The sequence below is a fragment of the Dipodomys merriami genome, unplaced genomic scaffold, assembly GCF_024711535.1.
Source record: "Dipodomys merriami isolate MVZ:Mamm:240054 unplaced genomic scaffold, mDipMer1.0.p SCAF_23, whole genome shotgun sequence".
NCBI lineage: Eukaryota > Metazoa > Chordata > Mammalia > Rodentia > Heteromyidae > Dipodomys > Dipodomys merriami.
The window spans coordinates 19,543,918-19,556,787 of NW_027203715.1; positions in this window are offsets into that span (position 1 = coordinate 19,543,918).

Here is a 12,870-nt window from a genome sequence, read left to right on the forward strand (position 1 = left end):
TTGAGTTTAGGGTTAGGGTTAGGGTGAGGGTGAAGGTTAGGATTAGGCTTAGGGTTAGGGTGAGATTTAGGGCTAGGGTCTAGGTTTAGGGTCAGAGTGAGGGGTAGGGTTAGGTTTAGGGTGAGGGTTAGGTTTAGTGTGAGTGTTATTTTTAGGGATAGGTTGAGGGTGAGGGTAAGGGTTAGGATGAGGGTAGGGTGAGAGTGAGGTTTAGGGTTAGCTTGAGTGTTAAGGTGAGGGTTACTGTGAGGGTTAGGTTCAGGATTAGGTTGAGGGTGAGATTGAGGGTGAGGGTTAGGGTTAGGGTTAGGGATAAGGTGAGGGTTTGGGTGAGGGTGAAGTTAGGGTTTGGGTGACGGTTAAGGTAAAGGTGAAGTTTGGGTTGGCAGGGAGGGTTAGAGTGAGGGCGAGTGTTAAGGTTAGGGTTAGGGTGAAGGTTAGGGTTCGTATTAATATTAGGATGTGGGTTAGTGTGAAGGGTATAGTTAGGGTTGAGGTGAGGGTTAGGATTAGTGTGAGGGTGATGGTTAGGGTTAGTGTTAGAGTGAAGGTAAGGTTTAGGGTGAGGTTTAGTGTGAGGTTTACGATTAGGCGTAAAGTTAGTTTTAGGTTCATGGTTAGGGTGAGGTTTAGATTTAGGGTGAGGGTGATGGTTAGGGTTAGGGTTAGGGTGAAAGTTAGGGTTAGGGTGAGAGTTAGATTTAGGGATAGTGTTTGTGTTAGAGTGACGGTGAGTTTGAGTGTTAGGTTTAGGGTAAGTGTTAGGGTGAGTGTTAGGTTGAGGGTGATGCTTAGGGTTAGGTTTAGTGTTAGTATTACGATTAGGGTTTGGGTGAGTGTTAGGGTTAGGGTTAGGGTTAGGGTTAGTTTAGGGTGAAGGTAAGATTTAGGGTGAGGGTTAGGCTTAGGCTGAGGGTGAGGGTGAGGGTTAGGTTTAGGGTTAGGGTAGGGGTTAGGGTGAGGGGTATAGCTAGGGTTATGGTTAGGGTTAGAATTAGGGTGAGTGTGAGGGTGAGGAATAGGGTTAGGATTAGGGTGAAGGTTAGGTTTAGGCTGAGGGTCAAAATGAGTGTAAGTTTTATGGTTAGGTTTAGGGTGCGTGTTAGGGTTAGGCTTAGGGTTAGGATGAGGGTTAAGTTGAGGGGTAGGTTTACGGTTAGGGTGAGGGTTAGGGTTAGTGTGAAGTTTAGGGTTAGGGTGAGGGTAAGGTTTAGGGTGAGGGTTAGGATGAGGGTGAGGGTTAGGGTGAAGATTAGGGTTAGGGTGAGGGTTACGGTTAGAGTTAGCATTAGGGTGAGAGCTAGAGTGAGGTTGAGGGTTAGTGTGAGGTTGAGGGTGAGTGTGAGGATTAGTGTGCAGTTTAGGGTTAGGGACAGTGTTACGGTTAGTGTGCGTGTTAGGGTTAAGTTTAGGGTTAAGTTAAGGGTGAGGCTAAGGCTGAGGTTTAAGGTGAGGGTGAGGGTGAGTGTGAGGGGAGGTTTAGGTTTTGGGTTAGGGTTAGGGTGAGGATGTGTGTGAGGGTTAGTGTTTGGATTAGGGTTAGGGTTGGGTTAGGCTGAGGGTGATGGTGAATGTGAGGGTGATGGTTAGTGTTAGGGTTAGGGTGAGGGAGAGGTTTATTGTGAGGTTTAGGGTGAGGATGAGTGTAAGGGTTAGGTTTAGGGTTAGGGTGAGGGGCAGGGTTAGGGTAAGGGTTAGGGTTAGGGTGAGGGTTAGGGTGAGGGTTAGGTTTAAGTTAAGGGTTAGGTTTAGGGTGAGAGTTAGGGTTAATATTAGGGTTAGGTTTAGGGTAAGGGTTAGGGTGAGGGTGAGGGTTAGGATTAGGGTCAGGTTTAGGGTTAGGGTGAGGGTTAGGGTTACGATTAGGGTTAGAGTGAGGGGTAGGGTCAGCGTTAGGTTTAGTGTGAGTGTTATGGTTAGGGATAGAGTTAGGGTGAGGGTAAGGGTTAGGATGAGGGTAGGGTGAGAGTGAGGTTTAGGGTTAGCATGAGTGTTAGGGTGAGGGTTATTTTGAGGTTTAGGGTTAGGGTTAGGTTGAGGGTGAGGTTGAGGTTGAGGGTTAGGGTTAGGCTTAGGGTTAGGTATAGGGTGAGGGTTTGGGTGACGGGGAGGGTTGGATTGTGCGTGAGGGTTAGGGTAAATGTGAGGGTTAGGTTGACAGAGAGGGTTAGAGTGAGAGCTAGGTTTAAGGTTAGGGTTAGTGTGAAGGCTAGGGTTCGAATTAATGTTAGGGCGAGTGTTAGGGTGAGGGTTAGGGTGAGGATTATAGTTAGGGTTGAAATGAGGGTTAGGATTAGTGTGAGGGTTAGGATTAGTGTGAGGGTTAGGGTTGGATTAGGGTTAGAGTGAGGGTAAGGGTTAGGGTGAGGTTTAGAATTAGGGTTAGAGTTAGGGTTAGGTTGAGGGTTAGGGTGAGGTTTAGATTTAGGGTGAGGGTGACGGTTAAGTTTAGGGTTAGTGTGAGGATTAGGGTTAGGGTGAGAGTTAGAGTTAGGGTTAGATTGAGGGTGAGGTTTAGGGTTAGCTTTAGGGTTAGATTTAGGGTGAGGGTGAGGGTCAGGTATAGGTTTATTATTAGAGTTAAGGTTAGGGTTAGGCTGAGGTTGAGGGAGAGTGTTAGGGTTAGGTTAGGGTTAGGGTGAGTGTTAGGGTTAGGCTTAGGTTTAGGATAAGGGTTAAGGGGAGGGCTAGGTTTAGGTTTTGGGTGAGGGTTCGGGTGTGGGTTATGGTTAGTGTTAGGGTCAGGGTTACGGTTACGGTGAGGGTTAGGGTTAGGTTTAGAGTTAGGGTGAGGGTGAGGTTTAGGCTTAGGTTAAGTGTTAGGGTGAGGGGAAGGGTTATGGTTAATTTTAGGCTGAAGCTGAGCTTTAATTTGAGGGTGAGGGTGAGTGTGAGGGTCAGGATTAGGGTTTGGTTTAGGGTTAGCTTGAGGGTGAGGGTGAGGGTTAGTGTTAGGATTAGTGTTAGGTTTAGGGTTAGGCTGAGGGTGAGCATCAGGGTGAGGGTGAGGTTTAGTGTGAGGGTTAGGGTGAGGGTTAGGTTTCTTGTGAGGGTTAGGTTGAGGATGAGGGTAAGGGTTAGGGTGAGGTTTAGGGTGAGAGTTAGGGTTAAGTTTAGGTTTAGGTTTAGGGTGAGGGTTAGGGTTAATGTTAGGGTTAGGTTTAGGGTAAGGTTTAGGGTTAGGGTGAGAGTTACGGTTAGGTTTAGGGTGAGGGTTAGGGTTAGGGTGAAGATTAGGGCGAGGTTTAGGGTTAGGGTGAGGGTGAGGGTGAGGTTTAGGTTTGGGGTTAAGGTTAGGGTGAGGGTGAGGTTGAGGGTGAGGCTGAGGGTTAGGATTAGGGTTTGGGTTAGGTTTAGGCTGAGGGTGAGGATGAGGGTAGCGTGAGGGTTAGGTTTAGGGTTAGGTTTAGGTTGAGGGTTAGGGTGAGTGGTAGGTTTAGGGTTAGTGTGAGCCTTAGTGTTAGTGTGAAGGTTAGGATTGGGGTTAGGTTTAGGGTTACCGTGAGGGAAAGGGTAAGGTTTAGGCTTAGGATGAGGGTGAGGGTTAGGGATAGGTTTACGGTGAGGGTGTGTGTTAGGGTGAGGATTAGGGTTAGGGTTAGGGTTAGGGTGAGGGTTAGGGTTACGGTGAGGGTCAGGGTTAGTTTTAGGGTTAGGGTGAGGTTGAGGATTAGGGGTAGGTTAAGGGTTAGGTTGAGGAGTAGGGTGAGATTTAGGGTTAGGTTTTTGTTTAGGGTTAGGGTGAAGGTGAGGGTTAGGTTTCGGGTTAGTGTTAAGGGTTAGTGTGAGGGTTAGGTTTAGGGTGAGGGTTAGGTTTAGTGTTTGGTTTAGGTTGAGGATTAGGGTGACTGTGAGGGTGAGGGTTAGGGTTAGGATTACAGTTAGGGATAGGGTTAGACTGAGGGTGAGGGAGAGGGTGAGGGTGAGGGTTTGGGGTAGGTTGAAGGTTAGGGTTAGGTTTAGGGTTAGGGCGAGGGTTAGGGTTAGGGTTAGGGTTAGGTTTAGTGTTTGGTTTAAGTTGAGGGTTAGGGTGACGGTGAGGGTGAGGGTTAGGGTTAGAATTACGGTTAGGGTTAGGGTTAGACTGAGGGTGAGGGTGAGGGTTTGGTTTAGGTTCAGGGTTAGGGTTATGTTTAGGGTGAGGGTGATGGTTAGGGTTAGGGTTAGGATGAGGGTTAGGGTGAGGGGTAGGTTTAGGTTAGGGTGAGGGTTAGGGTTAATAAGAAGTTTAATGTTAGGTTTAGGGTTAGGATGAGGGTTAGGGTGAGTGGTAGGATTAGGTTAGGGTGAGGGTTAAGGTTAATATGAAGGTTAATGTTAGGGTTAGGGTGAAGGTAAGTGTTAGTGTGAGTGTTAGGATGAGGGTGAGGGTTAGGGTTAGGGTTAGGGTTAGGGTTTGGTTTAGGGTTAGCATGGGGCTTAGAGTGAGGGTTAGGTTTAGGATTAGGTTTAGGGTGAGGGTGAAGGTGAAGGTAAGGCTAAGGATGAGGGTTAGGGTGAGGGTGAGTATTAGGTTTAGGGTAAGGTTTAGGGTGAGGGTTAGGTTTAGGGTGAGTTTGAGGTTTAGGGTTAGGGTGCAGGTTAGGGTTAGGGTGATGTTTAGTGTGAGAGTGAGGGTCAGGTTGAGGGTTCGGGTTTGGGTTCGGGTTACGGTTAGTGTGAGTGTTAGAGTGACGTTGAGTTTGAGTGTTACGTTTAGGGGCAGGATTAGGGTTAGTGTTAGGGTGAGTGTGGGGGTTAGGGTTAGGTTTAGGGTTAGTGTTAGGATTAGTGTTTGGGTGAGTGTTAGTGTTAGGGTTAGGTTTAGGGTTAGGGTAGGGTGAGGGTAAGCTTTAGTGTGAGGGTGAGGTTGAGGGTTAGGATTAGGGTGCGGGTTAGGGTTAGGTTGATGTTTAGTGTGAGGGTGAGGGTTCGATTGAGCGTTCGGGTTCGGGTGAGGGTGAGGGTTAGGGTTAGGGTGAGTGTCAGAGGGACGGTGAGTTTGAGTGTTACGTTTAGTGTAAGTGTTAGGGTGAGTGTTAGGGTGAGGGTTAGGGTTAGGTTTAGGGTTAGTGTTAGGATTAGGGTTAGGGTTAGGATTAGGGTGAGGGTAATGGTTAGGTTATTGTGAGGTTAGGGTTAGGTTTATGGTTAGGGTGAGGGGGAGGGGGAGGTTTATGGTTGAGGTTAGGGTTAGGGTGAGGGTGAGGGTGAGGCTTAGGGTTAGGATTAGGTTTTGGGTTAAGGTTAGGCTGATGGTGAGCTTGAGGGTTAGGGTTAGTGTGAGGGTTAGATTCAGGGTTAGGTTTAGGTTGAGAGTTAGGGTGGGGAGTAGGTTTAGGGTTAGGGTAAGGGTGAGAGTGAATGGGAGGTTGAGGGTTAGGGTGAGGGTTAAGGTTAGGATGAGGGTAAGGGTTAGAGTTAGGTTTAAGTTGAGGGTTAGGGTGAGGGGTATTGTTAGGGTTAGTGTGAGGCCTATTGTTAGTGTGAGGGTTAGGGTTAGTGTTAGGATTAGGGTTAACGTGAGGGCAAGGGTAAGATTTAGGGTGAGGGTGACGGTTAAGGTTAGGGTTAGTGTGAGGATTAGGGTCAGGGTGAAGTTTACGGTTAGGTTTAGATTTAGGGTGAGGTTGAGGTTTAGGGTTAGGTTAAGTGTTAGAGTGAGGGGAAGGATGAGGGTTAGGGTTAGGGTTTTTTTTAGGGTTAGCATGAGGGTGAGGGTTAGTGTTAGATTTAGGGTGAGTTTTAGTTATAGGTTTAGTGTGAGTGTGAGTGTTATGTTTAGTATTAGTGTTAGGATTAGGGTTAGGCATAGAGTTACGGTGAGGTTGAGGGTTAGGGTTAGTGTTAGGGTGAGGATGAGGTTTAGGGTTAGGTTTAGGGTGCGAGTTAGGGTTAGAGTGATATTTAGTGTGAGGGTGAGGTTTAGGGTGAGGGTGAGTGTTCGGGTGAGGGTTAGGGTGTGAGTGAGGGTTAGGATTAGGGTGAGTGTTAAGGTGACAGTGAGTTTGAGGGTTAAGTTTAGGGTAAGGTTTAGGGTTAGTGTTAGGGTGAGGGTGAGTGTTAGCGTTTGGTTTAAGATTAGTGTTATCCTGTCCATGTAATTGTAACTCCTCTGTACAGTATGTTCACAAATAAAATAATATTAAATTAAAAAAAAAGGTTAGTGTTAGTGTTAGGGTTTTGGTGAGTGTTAGGGTTAGGGTTAGTGTTAGGGTAGGGTGAGGGTAAGGTTTAGGGTTAGACTGAGGGTGAGTGTTAGTGTGAGGGTTAGAGTTAGTGTGAGGGTTAGGTTTAGCGTTAGGGTTAGGGTGAACGTGAGGGTAAGGGTAAGGGGGAGGGTTAGGATGAGGATGAGGGTTAGGGTTAGGGTTAGGTTTAGGGTGAGGCTTAGGGTGAGGGTTAGGGTTATGGTGAGCGTGAGGGTGAGGGTTAGGTTTGGGGTAAGGTTTAGTGTGAGGGTTAGGTTTAGGGATAGGTTTAGGTTGAGGGTAAGGGTTATTGTGAGGGTTAGGATAAAGTTGAGAGTTTGGGTGAGGGTTAGGATTATGGTGAGTATTAGGGTTATGGTTAGGGTTAGGTTGATGGCTACTGTGAGGGTGAGGGTTAGGGTGAGGGTGAGGGTGAGGGTTAGGGTGTCGTTGAGGATTAGGGTAGGGTGAGGGTTAGAGTGTTAGGTTGAGTATGAGGGTTAGATTTAGGGTTAGGTTTAGTGTCAGGGTGAGAATTACTGTTACATGTAGGGTTAGCATGAGGGTTAGGGTGAGGGGTTGGGTTAGGGTTAGGTTTAGAGTGAGGGTAAGTGTTAGGTGAGCATGAGGGTTAGGGTTACGGTTAGGGTTAGTGTTAGGGTAATTGTTAGGCTGAGGGTTATTATGAGGGTGAGGATTAGGCTTAGGGTAATGTTTAAGTTTTGGGGTAGCGTTAGTGTTAGGGTTAGGCTTAGCGTGAGGTTTAGGGTGAGGATAAGGGTTAGGGTGAGGGTTAGGTTGAGTTTGAGGGTTAAAAGGAGGGTGAGGGTTAGGTAGAGTGTTAGGGATAGGGTTAGGGTGAGGGTAAGGGTTAGTGTGAGTGTAAGTGTAGGGTGAGGGTTAGGATGAAGGTGAGTTTTAGGGCTAGGGTGAGGGTGAGGGTTAGGGTGATGTTTAGGGTTAGGGTTAGGGTTAGGGTTACTGTGAAGGTTTGGGTTAGGGTTAGAGTTAGGGTTAGTGTGAGGGTTAGGGTGAGGGTAAAGGTTAGGGTGAAGGTTAGGTTGAGGGTGAGGTTTAGGGTTTGGATTAGGGTTTGGGTGAGGTTTAGACTTAGGGTGAGGGTTTGGGATAGGGTCAGGTTTATGGTGAGCGTTAGGGTCAGGGTGAGAGTTAGAGTTAGGGTTAGGTTGATGTTGAGGGATAGGTTTAGGGTTAGAGTTAGGTAGAGGGTAAGGCTTAGGTTGAGGGTTAGGATGCGGTGAGTGTTAGGGTTAGGGTGATGTTTAAGGTTGGATTAGGGTTAGGGTGAGGGTTATGGTGAGGGTTAGGGTTAGTGTTAAGGATAGGTTTAGGATGAGGGTTAGGGTGAAGGTTAGGGTGAGGGTGATGGTTAGAGTTAGGGTTAGGGTGAGGATTAGGGTTAGGGTTAGGGTTAAGGTGAGGGTGAGGGTTAGGGTTAGGGTGAGGGTTAGGGTTAGGGTGAGGGTCAGGGTCAGGGTAAAATTTAGGGTTTGGATTAGTTTTAGGGTTAGGAATTGTTTCAGGGTGAGGGTGAGTGTGAGGGTGAGGGTTAGGGTTAGGGTTAGGCTGAGGGCTACAGTGAGGTGAGAGTGAGGGTGAGGGTGAGAGTTTGGGTTAGTTAAGTGTTAGGGTTATGTTTAGGTTGAGGATTAGGGTGAGTTTGTGGGTTAGAGGGTGGGTTATCCTTAGGGATAGGGTTAGGGTTAGGCTTAGGGTGAGGGATAGGTTTAGGGTGATATTTTGGTTGAGGGTGAGGTTTACCATGAGGTGAGGGTTCGAGTGTGTGTGAGGGTTATGGTGAGGTTTAAGGTAAGGGTTAGGGTGAGGGTTAGTGTTAGGGTGATGTTTTGGCTGAGGGTGAGTGTTACCCTGAGTTGCGGGTTCAGGTGAGGCTGAAGGTTAGGGTTTTAAGGCTTAGGGTGAGGGTGAGGGCTAGGTTTAGGGTGAGGGTGACCGTGAGGGTGTGGATGAGTGTGAGGGTTAGGGTTAGCGTGAGGGTTAGGGTTTGGGTATGGGTTAGGGTTAGGGTTCGGGTGATGGTTAGGGTGAGGGTGAGGGTGAGGGTGAGGGTTTCGGTTAGGTAAGGTTTAGGGTTAGGGTTATGGTGAGGGCTAGGTTAAGGGTGAGGTTTTGGGTGTGAGTGAGGGTGAGGTTGAGGGTTAGGGTGTGGGTGAGGATTAGGGTTGGGGTGAGGGTTGGAGTGACGCTGATGATTATGGTGAGGCTGAGGGTTAGGTTTAGGGTGAGTATTAGGGTCAGGATGAGGGTTAGGGTTAGGGTTAGGGTTAGGCTGAGCGTAATGTTTAGGGTGAAGTTTAGGATGAGGGTGAGTGTTAGGGTGAGGGTTAGGATGAGGGTTCGGGTGAGTGGTAGGGTTAGGGTTAGGGTTAGCGTTAGGATGAGGATGAGGGTGAGGGTTAGGGCAATGGTTAGGGTTGGGTTTAGGGTCAGGGTGAGACTTAGGGTTAGGATTAGGGTTAGGGTTTTTGTTAAGCTGAGGGTGAGGGTGAGGGTGAGGATTAGGGATAGGGTAAGATTTAGGGTTAGGGTTAGTGTGAGAGTTAGAGTGTGGGTGAAATTTAGGGTGAGGGTTAGCATTAGGGTGAGGGTTAGGTTTAGGATTAGGGTGAGGGTTAGAATTAGGGTTATGTTTAGGGTGAGGCTGAGGGTAAGGTTAAGGGTGAGGGTTAGGTTAATGGTTAGGGTTAGGGTTAGGCTAGGGTGAGGGTAAGGTTTAGGGTGAGGTTCAGGATCAGGGTGAGTGCTAGGGTTTGGGTGAGTGTTAGAGTTAGGTTGAGGGTTAAGGTGAGAGCTAGGGTGAATATGAGGGTTAGTATGAGGGTTAGGGATAGGTTGAGGATTAGTGTGAGTGTTAGGGTTAGGGTGAGGTTTAGGCTGAGGTGTAGGGTTAGGGTTAGTTTTAGGGTGAGGTTGAGAATGAGCATTAGGTTTAGGATAAGTATTAGGTTTAGGATTAGGCTGAGGGGGAGAGGGAGGGGGAGGGTTAGGGTTAGGGTTAGGTTTAGGGTTAGGATTATTGTTAGGGTTAGGTTGAGGGGGAGGGGGAGGGGGATGTTTAAGGTTAGAGTTAGGTTTATGGTGAGGTTGAGAGTGAGGGTTAGTGTTAGGATTAGTATTAGGGTTAGTGTTAGGCTTAGGGTGAGGGGAAGGGGGAGGTTTAGGGTGACGTTGAGGGTGAAGTTGAGAGTGAGGGTTAGGGTTAGTGTTAGGGTTAGTGTAAGGCTTTGGGTTAGGGTTATAGTTAGGGTTAGGGTGAGGTTTAGGTTTAGGTTTAGTGTTAGGGTTAGGGTTAGAGTTAGGGTTAGTGTTAGGGTTAGGGTTAGGGTTAGGGTGAGGGTAAGGGTTAGAGAGAGGTTTAGGGTGAGGGTGAGGTTTAGGAGTAACGTTAGGGTTAGGGTGAGTGTTAGGGAAAGGGTTAGGTTTAGGGTTACGGTTAGGGTAAGTGGGAAGTTTAGGATTAGGGTTCTGGTGAGGGTTAGGGTGATCGTTAGCCTTAGGGTTAGGGTTAGGGTTAGGTTGAGCGTGAGGGTGAAGGTTAGGGTTGGTTGAAATTTAGAGTTAGGGTGAGGATTAGGGTTGGGTTATGGTTAGAGTTAGGTTGAGGTGAGGGTGAGGGTTAGGGTTAAGATTAGGTTTAGGGTTAGGGTTAGACTTAGGGTGAGGGTGAGGGTGAGGGTGTGGGTTTGGGTTAGTGTGAGGGTTAGGGTTAGAGTTAGCATTAGGGTGAATGTGAGGGAGAGGCTAGGTTTGGGTGAGGGTTAGATTTAGGGTGAGAGTTAGGGTTTGGTACGGGTTAGGGTTAGACTGAGGGTGAGGTTGAGGGTTAGGGTTAGGGTTAGGGTTAGACTGAGGGTGAGGTTGACGGTTAGGGTGAGGGTTGGGGTTAGGGTTAGGGTGAAGGTGAGGGTGAGGGTTAGGGTTAGGGTTAGAATTAGGGTGAGGATGAGAGTGAGGGTTAGGGTTAGGATTAGGGTTATGGTTAGGTTTAGGCTGAGGGTGAGGGTGAGGGTTAGGGTTAGTGTTCCGGTTAGTTTTCCTGTGAGGATTAGATTTAGGGTTAGGTTGAGGGTTATGGTGAGGGTTATGTTTAGGGATAGGGTTAGGGTGAGGGTAAGGGTGAGAGTAAGTGTTAACGTGAAGTTTAGATTGAGTGAGAGGGTTATGGTTAGGTTTAGCGTGACGCGTAGTGTGAGGGTTAGGGTTAGGGTGAGGGTGAGCATTAAGTTGAGGGTTAGGGTTAGGGTTAGGGTGATGGTTAGGTTCAGGGTGAGCGTTAGGGTTAGGGTGAGGGTTAGGGTTAGGGGAGGGTTAGGTTTAGGGTTACGGTTAGGGTGAGGGCTAGGGTGAGAGTGAGGTTTATGGTTAGGGTTACTATTAGGGATAGGGTGAGGATTAGGTTTAGGGTTATGGTTAGGATGAGAGTTAGGCTGAGAGGTAGGGTTAGGGTTAGGGTGAGGGTTAGGATTAGTGTGAGAGTTAGGGTTAGTGTTAGGGTTAGTGTTAGGGTGAGGGTTAGGGTTAGGGTGAGGGTTAGGGTTAGGGTTAGTGTGAATGTGAGTGAGAGGGTGAGCGTGAGGGTGAGGGTGAGATTTAGGGTTAGGATTAGGTTTAGTGTGAGGGTGAGACTGAGGGTTAGGGTTAGGATTAGTATTAGGTTGAGGGTTAGGCTGAGGATGAGAGTGAGGTTCAGCGGGAGTGTTAGGTTTAATGTGATGGTTAGGTTTAGGGTTATTTTTAGTGTTAGGGTGAGGGGGATGGGGAGGCGTAGGGGGAGAGGGAGGTGGAGGTTTAGGTTTAGGGTTAAGTTTAGGGTGAGAGTGAAAGTGAGGGTTAGGTTTAGGATTAGGATTAGGGTTAGGGTTTGGCTGAGGGGGAGGGGGGGTTAGGGTTAGGATTAGTGTTCGGGTGAGGTTGATGGTTAGTGTTAGTGTTAGGTTTAGGGTTCGGCTTAGGTTTAGGGTGAGGGAAAAGTTTAGGGGGAGGTTTAGGGTGAGTGTGAATGTTAGTCTTAGGGTTAGGATTAGGAATATTGTGTGGATGAGTGTCAGGTTTATATTTAGGGTGAGCTTTATATTTAGGATTAAGGTTAGGGTTAGGGTTGGTCTGAGGGTGAGGGTGAGGTTGAGGGTTAAGTTTAGGTTTAAGATTATTGTGAGGGTAGGGTGAGTGTGAGGGTTAGGGTGAGGTTCAGGGTGAGTGTGAGGTTTAGGGATAGGGTGAGGGTTAGGGTTAGGGTTTCGTCTAGGGTAAGGGTTAGGGTGAGGGTTAGGGTTAGTGTGAGGGTTACGGTGAGGGTTAGGTTTGGGATGAGGGTAAGGGTTAGGGTGTGGTTTAGGGTGAGGGTGAGGGTTAGGCTTAGGGTTAGGGTTAGGAATAGTGTTTGGGTGAAGGTGAGGGTTGGGGTTCCGGTGAGGTTTTGGGTTTGCCTGAGGCTTAGGTTAAGGGTTAGAGTTAGGGTGAGGGTGTGGGTGAGGGTGAGGTTTAATGTTAGGGTGAGGGTGAGGGTTAGGGTTATGATTAGGGTTATGTTTAAGTTTAGGCTGAATGTGAAGCTGATGGTTAGGGTGAGGGTGAGGGTGAGGGTGAGGGTGAGGGTTTCGGTTAGGTTAGGGTTAGCTTTAGGGTTAGTGTGAGATTAGGATGTGGGTGAGGATTAGGGTGAGGGTTAGGGTTAGGGTGAGGTTTAGGGATAGGGTTATGGCGAAATCTAGGGTCATGGTGATGTTTAGGATCAGGGTGAGTTTTAGGGTGAAGGTAAGGGTTCGGGTGACGGTTAGGGTTCGGGTTAGAGTTAGGGTGAGTGCTAGGGAGAGGGTAAGGTTTAGGGTAAGGGTTAGGGATAGGGTGAGAATGAGGGTTATATTTAGGGTTAAGCTGAGGATAATGATTAGGGTGAGGGTTAGGGTGAGGTTGAGTGTTAGGGTTAGCATTAGCGTTAGGGTGATGTTTAGGGTGAGAGTTAGTGTTAGTGTTAGGGTTAGGGTGAGGGTGAGGTTGAAGTTTAGGGTTAGGGTTAGGTTGAAGGTTAGGGTTAGGGTTGAGGGTAGGCTTAGGGTTAGGGTTGGGGTGAGGGTGAGGCTGAGGGTGAGGCTGAGGGTTAGGGTGAGTTTTAGGGTGAGGCAGTGGATTAGGGTTAGGGTTCAGGTGAGGGTGAGGGTGAGGGTTATGGTTAGGATTATGGTTAGGGTTAGGTTTAGGTTGAGGGTGAGCGTGAGGGTGTGGGTGAGGGTTAGGGTTAGGGTGAGGGTTAGGGAGAGGGTAAGGTTTAGGGTAAGGGTTAGGGATAGGGTGACAATGAGGGTTATATTTAGGGTTAAGATGAGGATAATGATTAGGGTGAGGGTTAGGGTGAGGTTGAGTGTTAGGGTTAGCATTAGGGTTAGGGTGATGTTTAGGGTGAGAGTTAGTGTTATTGTTAGGGTTAGGGTGAGGGTGAGTTTGAAGTTTAGGGTTAGGGTTAGGTTGATGGTTAGGGTTAGGGTTGAGGGTAGTCTTAGGATTAGGGTTGGGGTGAGGGTGAAGCTGAGGGTGAGGCTGAGGGTTAGGGTGAGTTTTAGGGTAAGGCAGTGGATTAGGGTTAGGGTTAGGGTGAGGGTGAGGGTGAGGGTTATGGTTAGGTTTATGGTTAGGGTTAGGTTTAGGCTGACGGTGAGCGTGA